Source organism: Protobothrops mucrosquamatus, unplaced genomic scaffold (genome assembly GCF_001527695.2).
Source record: "Protobothrops mucrosquamatus isolate PMUCROS unplaced genomic scaffold, P.Mucros_1.0 scaffold668, whole genome shotgun sequence".
NCBI lineage: Eukaryota > Metazoa > Chordata > Lepidosauria > Squamata > Viperidae > Protobothrops > Protobothrops mucrosquamatus.
In genome coordinates, this window is record NW_015386956.1 from 345,278 (window position 1) to 352,777 (window position 7,500).

A 7,500-nucleotide genomic window follows, 5' to 3' on the forward strand; every position below is an offset into this window, starting at 1 on the left:
CCTGGGACGGAACCATCTATCTCAGAAGCCTTTGGAGATGTCATGGATGGGGAGGAATTCATCCTCCCCACACACGATGCTGTCCCCCCAACCACTTCTCCTAGTATGCCAAGGATGAAATTTTTCTAATCCACTGATAAGCGTGCAACACTACTCAATTAACATTGCCCAGTGACAGTGTTCACAAAATATACTTAAGCAGGGGGAGGGGCTTAAGTTGGTCCATGGAGCTTGGCAGTATTCCTTGTATGGCCCCTAGAGCTAGCCATAAGTGGATGGGGCTCCAAACTTTGTCTCTCTGTGTATTGGAATTGATATTTGAAGAGTAAAAGCATCACAATCAGGCTCACAAACACTTGCCAACTCCTTCATCCAATCCCCAACTGCTTCCTACCCAAAACAGGAAGTGTTGGGGTGTCGTGCAAAGCCTTAGAGATAGTGAGCCTTCAGTTGATGGAAAGATGTTTCCCAACTTAAATTGCTACAGACACATAGTGCAAGTGTCAACTCATTGCTGAGTTGGATCATTTTAGTTTTCAGGTAGAATTGGATAGGAGACTGAGATGACCCAAAATTCTCGCATGCGATAACTTCCTTTCCATAATTAGCTTTCAAGGGAGGATGCTATTCTTGTCTTCTCTCTGATTAGGTCCATGACATTCCCTCACATCACACCTCTCTCCTTCCATCCTGAAGTAGAACAGTCTCACACTTGAGCCTACTTCTCCACCACAATTAGTGAGAACCAAGTCTTCGCACCCAAGCTGAGTTAAAGGTCAATTCTCCATCCACTCATCACAACATCTAGATATCTCCAAACTTGTTGGAGATCCATTTACTGAGTTCCCAGACATATTTATTCTGGAACTTCTTATGGGGGAAAAAAAACCCAAGAAGATGTGATTTCTCATGAGCTCCAGGTTTAAATTCTACAGAATGAGAAGTTAGGGAGAGAAAAAAAATGAGAAACCTTTGCATTATCTATATCAAAACATTATTTTTCCTTTCTTTGTTGTTGTTACAGAAAGCAGGAAACCGTTGATCCGATTTCTACGACTCAAACGCAATCACCTTCCTTCTCTGCAAAGAACTCTCTAACCAGCCCCAAAGTTGTATTCCGGTTGCCACGTTCACTTCACTTGCAAAGTGTCATGATACAACCAGTGGGAAGCATTCTGCTGTCTCTTGGAATTGACTTCCAGGACTCACTTGGCTAAAACAAAGGACTCACCCACTGAGTTTATAATGTACATCATGTGAAGTTCCAGCATCTGATGGGCAGAGGGAGACCAGCCCAAATGTGCTGGAATTCGTTGTACTTGGAGGAGAAGAGAAAAGTGTGCAAATATGTCTTAGTCTCATGCCTTCCATTCAGCAGCATCATACACCAAAACACTAAGGCCAGTTACATTAATTGACAAGCCCTGCCACTCCAACGAACAATGATGTGGTTGTTTCTTAATGACCTTCCCCTCACCCCCTTTTGTTTAACTCATGCAGCCTACAGGCCATCAGCCGCTCCCCCACCCCCTCCTTTCTCCCACCCCTAAAGTCCATTGAAACCAGACAGGGTTCAACTGGAATGGCACATGACACCCATCTTATTAGGCTTTAGGAGATCATTAAGAACCAAGTTATCTAAGAGCATCTTTGATTTATTGATGTCACCATGCATTTCTACTGCTGTTCGGGCACCGTTTTTATCTTTTATCTGTGGTTTTATTGGGGGAGGAAAGTGCTCCTTTTTTCATTAGTAGGCAATCAGAATTCTTCTTAGGCTGGCAAACCACAAAGGGTCTTGTGGCGGGCAGATTGTGGGAGGTAAAATTTTAACTAAATGGAGGGCTAAATAAATAAAGACGCCGTTGAACTTTGGCAAAGCAATTGAACCCCTCCAAAAAAATGTGTGTTGGTGGGTTTTAATGAAAGAACCCCATGGAACGCAGACTGTCGGGTCTTAATAATGGGCTTATCAGACTTGGGGGGGGAGTTAACCTTCTCTTTCGAGTTAGGATGTTGATGATTAGACAGGGCAGATTAGAGAAAGAAGAGCCATATGGTGCAACTTTAGGGAGAGGGGTCAAAGTATATCTGTACCTGTAACTTATGTGAAGATTATTGGAAGGCTCTGTTTTCTTCCTTTTCTATTTTTCTTCAACTTGTTTTACTTTTTCTTGCACTTTTTCCTTTTTCTTTGATTTCTGTCTTTCCCTTTGTTCTTCCTTACTTTCTATTGGTTTCTCTTCTTGTTTAAAAGTTTTAATATATATATATATATATATATATATATATATATACAATAAAAAGCAAAAGGTTCTACCTTCCCATGGAAAAGTCAGCAAGAAACGCTGAATATCCACATCTGAACCCACGTCTATGTGGAGGGCCCATCTCCTTTGCCTGGTCATTCCCTTTCACTGTGGACTAAAAGAGAACCAACCTGTTTTAGGTAAGCAGAATGAGCAGAAGAAAGCTAAAGACCATTTCCACTGGATCAATGACTTAAGCAAACTCCACGTGTAGATGTGACTTCCATCATGGCTGTATTAATCAAGCTGGATCTCTCCCAGTAAAGAAATCCTGACCTATATCATGTCTACATGTAGTCAACTAAGTTGGGCTGGCAGCTCAGACACAATCATCCTCAGTTTTATGATGTTCTACACCATGATGTAAAAAAAGATGTTGAGACTCTGGAAAGAGTGCAGAGAATAGCAACAAAGATGAGTAGGGGCCTGGAGGCTAAAACATATGAAGAATGGTTGCAGGAATTGGGTGGGTCTAGTTTAATGAAAAGGAGTAGGGGTGACACGGTAGCAATGCTCCAATATCTCAAGGGTTGCCCCAAAGAAGAGGGAGTCAAGCTATTCTCCAAAGCACCTGAAGGCAGGACAAGAAGCAATGGATGGAAACTAATCAAGGAGAGAAGCAACCTAGAACTAAGGAGAAACTTCCTGACAGTGAGAACAATTAATCAGTGGAACAACTTGCCTTCAGAAGTTGTGAACGCTCCAACACTGGGGGTTTATAAAGAAGAGATTGGATAACCAATGGTATAGGGTCTTCTGTTTGAGCAGGGGGTTGGACTAGAAGACCTCCCAGGTCCCTTCCAACTCTCTTATTCTGTTATATTCCATTCCTTTTCTGAAAAGGGAAGTAGTGTCTTTGAGACTGAACTTGCAAAGCTGTAAGGAAGATAATTTTCCCATGCTGGACCCCAAACAAAGCCCAATTGAGTTGATTAGTGGCAGTCACCAGCCATACTGAACAGGTTAGGTTGGACAATTAACTTCCATCATTTCCACAATGGCGACATTAAGAGAATTACAGCCCAGCTAATCTAAGGATTGCCTGGCAGGGAAAAGTGTACCGACATACAAAAAAAAAGAAAACACTACGGATGAAATGAAACCTGGAAAAATAAGAAAGTTAAGAAAATGGAAATACTAGGCTTTTGATTAAAGCTTCTGTTGTATAAAGTGAGAAATCCAGAGCAGAGGTGTGGAAACATCTCCCACAAATATAACTGAGTCTGTTGCCATGTATGGGAATGACAGGAACCACAAACGTTCAACTTGAGCATACCAAGAAAGTCATCAATGAAACATGAAGCCCATTACCTGCTTAAATCCCAGTAGTTAGAATACAAATAATAGCTACCCACAGCAAGCAGTTCGACCCTGGATGGCTCAAGGTTGACTCAGCCTTCCATCCTTCCCAGGTCAGTAAAATGAGGACCTAGATTGCTGGGGGAATAGGCTGACTCTGTCAAGCTCCCCAGAGAGTGCTGTGAAGCACTTTACAGTCTAAGTGTGGTTGTTAAATTGCTGGTGATTGATATGGACTCACAACAGAGACCTTGCTTTCCTATTGGTCAAGAATCTATCACACAGACCTTTCACAAGGTATACTCAAGTTGTCAGCATCCACACAAAAGAAGTGAAGGGTGACACCAGAGAGGCATTTAAAAAAAAGAAGTCCAACATCTGATTTCAGGATATACTAGGAAGAAGCTGTGAGGATTGTGATGTTTCTAAAGTATGGTGCGACTGAATGACACCCACACTCTCCCTGGGTTTGTGAAGGATATCCCCTAAGCCTCAAATGAAAGGAAAAGAAACCACATTGCAAGGAATAGAGTAGCAAATCCTTCTCTAATTAAGAACAAATCACAGGATTTCCCTTGAAGGACAAAGAGTCGGGCAATTAGATAAATAGAGTTGTTTACCCCAGCAGTAAATAAATCTTCCCATGAAAAATGAGACCTCCAGGGAAGAAATGGTAAACTGAAGACAGCTCCACTAAAAGCAGAGCCAATGATGCCAGCAGAACGAAGAGCCGGCAATTAAACTGGCTTTTTGTCATTCCTCTTCGGATAAGGAGAAGACTTGAGATCACCCACTATGGCTCCATACCATTTTGTGTCATGAGGATACCATGAGACAGAGGTCTACAGTGCATTTAGAGCTCTGGGAGATTAGGGAATAGCCATTTTTTTGCTCAAACAATAGTCGACACGTTCAAAAGGACACTGGGATCACATACTTACTTTTCTATTCATTTTTGTGAATTGCTTGTTAATTGCTTTTTAGCTATTAGGAACCTTTGAATTGACAGGTTTTACAGCACGGGATAAATTTCCTTCAATCTTTAATGAAAGAAGTTTAAGTTTGACTTGTTATTGCAGAACAAAGCAAATTATTTTAATATTAGACATACCAGAGGATATTTTTGGATAAAGGACCCTGAAGATAAAGTAAGACGGTATTTAAAGGAAGTTTTGGAAGAGGAACAAGTTTTGCCAGACAAGATTGAGATTGATCTGAAAGTGGATTTAAATAATGGCAGGTTAAAAGAAAGATACAGGAGGGGGGGAAATGTGATGCTGAACATACAAAAGAAATCAGCTGATGTCTTAATAATTAAAAGGGATATACAAATACCAAGTCACCTGAGTAATTTTCTTATATTGAATTTAACTAAGGAACTTGTTAAAGCTTTGGAGAATTTTGTGAGAAGGGACAAAGGAAAAATGAAGAGAAATCAAGTTCTAGGACATTATTTGAAGAGACTAAAGATCAAGATTGTTAAAAGTAAAAGGCAGGAATATAAAGTTGGTTCATTTGATCAAGGTTAAAATAGATATATTGTTATCTCTGTTAACCCTTAATGGAATTTGGCTGACCAGGACTGAATGACATGGCTTTAAGGATTTCTTTATGAGTAAGAAATGAGATCTAGGAAGAAGAGATTCATGTGCAGAGAAGGTAAAAAAACCTATTTTTTTTAAGTTGCTTATACTTGTGATGAAGGTGGATGTTTTTCTTTATGTATTTTTTTCTTTGCTATGTTTTTTTTCTTTTCTATTTTTCTTTCTGTGTTTTTCTTTTCTGCAAAAAGAAAATAAATTAAACTTGGAGGGAAATAAAACCAAAAGAAGATAGTTGGAAATGCTTGGAAGAAAGAGAAAAAGCTCCAATTGCTTTCAATTCTCTTTAGACCTTCTTTCAATCAAGGTTCCCAAAAAAAAGGTTTTCAAAAGGAAGAGACTGCTGTATCCTGCTGTTTGAGTGAGTTCAGAGAAGAAAATGATTTCCTGGCTCCACTGAATATGTAAGAAAATAAGAGCGCTGAATAAATGAGTACATAGGAACTTCATATAGCCCAGTTCTCTTGCTTGCTTTTTTTCAACCTTAGAGCAAATGTTTGTACTACAATTCCCATCATTCCTCAGTCCTGCAGACATTCCTGGGGAGCTGATTGAGCAGGGTTGTAATCACCTAACTATACAGCTCCAAGTTTAGGGAAACTACTCAACGGTAATTTGAAGGACTTAACAGCTTCTGACCATAGAGAAGTTCTGTGAGAAGATCTAGAGAAAATCATAGCTCTCCATCCTGAATGCTTAATCTTTGTAACAAGAAAACCCACTGAGTCACTCTATCCAAAGAAATGTTTTGTCCTAAACTTGTTGTCTGATCAGAGGATGACCTTAGAGTTTGGGGTAATCAGCAACCTGGAGTCCTTCAGATGTTTTAAACTTTAACCCATGTTAGGCAACAAAGTGTGGAAGTTGTAGTTGAAACACAAGGCTGCCTGCACTTGCTCTAAGTCAAGAGCAGAAGAAGTGGAGCTACAAGAAGCATCAAGAAAGTCTTCCAATCCACACCGATTATATCTTGTGTACATTTCACAAGGTCTGCCCTCCCCACCCACTTTGTTTGTCTCCCCTATAAGTGAAACCATTTATTGCCTTTACAGATGGAACTCTACAGACCAGGAGATGGTAGGTAACTCTGCTTCATCCATGGAGCCATCAGACTGGACATCTAGCAACAGGAAGAAAGAAGGGAAGATTCTGACATGCCCTTAGCAATTGGCATAGCTCTTGGTCAACAAGGTGGCCTCTTCCAATTCTGCCTTTTTCCCACGACCTGTTTATTGGTCTCACTACAAACTATGCCAAAATGTTCCTTCAGGCATGTCAGACTGACAGCCAATGGCTGCAGAGAATCACAAACGTAAGCTTTGCAGGAGGTGAGCTGCCCTGAAATGATCTTCCCAGGAACCATCCATAAGTCGCTTGTTGCCTTCCCCCAGCAAAGTAAGACGTTCTAGAGCAAGAGTGTCCAATTTTGGCAACTTTAAGACTTGTGGACTTCAACTCCCAGAATTCCCCAGAAGCTGGGAAAGTGAAATCCACAGTCTTAAAGTTGCCAAGGTTGGACAACCCTGTTCCGAGTGTCATTGGCCCATAAAGCTCATCCCACTAAGTGACAGCACCCAGTTGACCTTCCCCTGCAAGACGGTCCACCCAGATCCAGTGAGCTGTGGGATGGGAGACCACACGGAAGACCAAGAAATGTATGTTCGACTGAGAAGTTAATATCTGAGATGAAAGCAAAGGCCAAAACCTCTTCCATGCTGCTCACAAGGAAATGAGAAATGGGTATATCCATGAAGTTAACCAGGCTGACTTACCTGGCCTCCCTTTACAAGTGTGTCCATACAAGCAATTTGTTCCCTCTGCCCCCTATCAAGCAGGCAAGCTTTACACTGTCACAGTAGCAGGTGAGGCGCTCACTCCCTAATGGGCACATGTTTCAAGGGGTCTTGGACAGGACGTAGACCCACCCTCAACCCCCACTCCCTGCTTATTTGGAAGCTACCACCCTACTGTGCCTTGCTTCCAGGGGGATCCAGTTTGCTACCTAAGAAAATACTGGAAAGAAAGCCAGGCAAGGGAGCAAGGAGGAGGAGTCCATCACCACCATCCCTGCAAAAGTGTGCATCATCTGCACCACATCTGGATTCTTACAGCGCCTCCTCCCCGCCTGGTCCCGCTGCGAAGACAGTCGCTCCAACACGGGGGAGCTGAGTGCTTCTGGAGGTGGCGAGGGGCGACAGTTATCTCTTCCCCCGTCCCGTCCCGTCCCGTCCTGTCTGCAAAGCCACGCAGCCCTCGAGGGAGGAGACGAGCAGAAGCACCCAGAAGGGAAG

General features: G+C 42.1%; 1 protein-coding gene across 1 annotated transcript in view; it reads right to left on the reverse strand.

Annotated features, from left to right (window-relative positions):
- The window catches only part of ADAMTS15 (ADAM metallopeptidase with thrombospondin type 1 motif 15), a 35,979-nt gene that overhangs the window by 27,344 nt on the left and 1,135 nt on the right, over window positions 1-7,500 (reverse strand). The gene's annotated exons all lie outside the window — the stretch shown is intronic.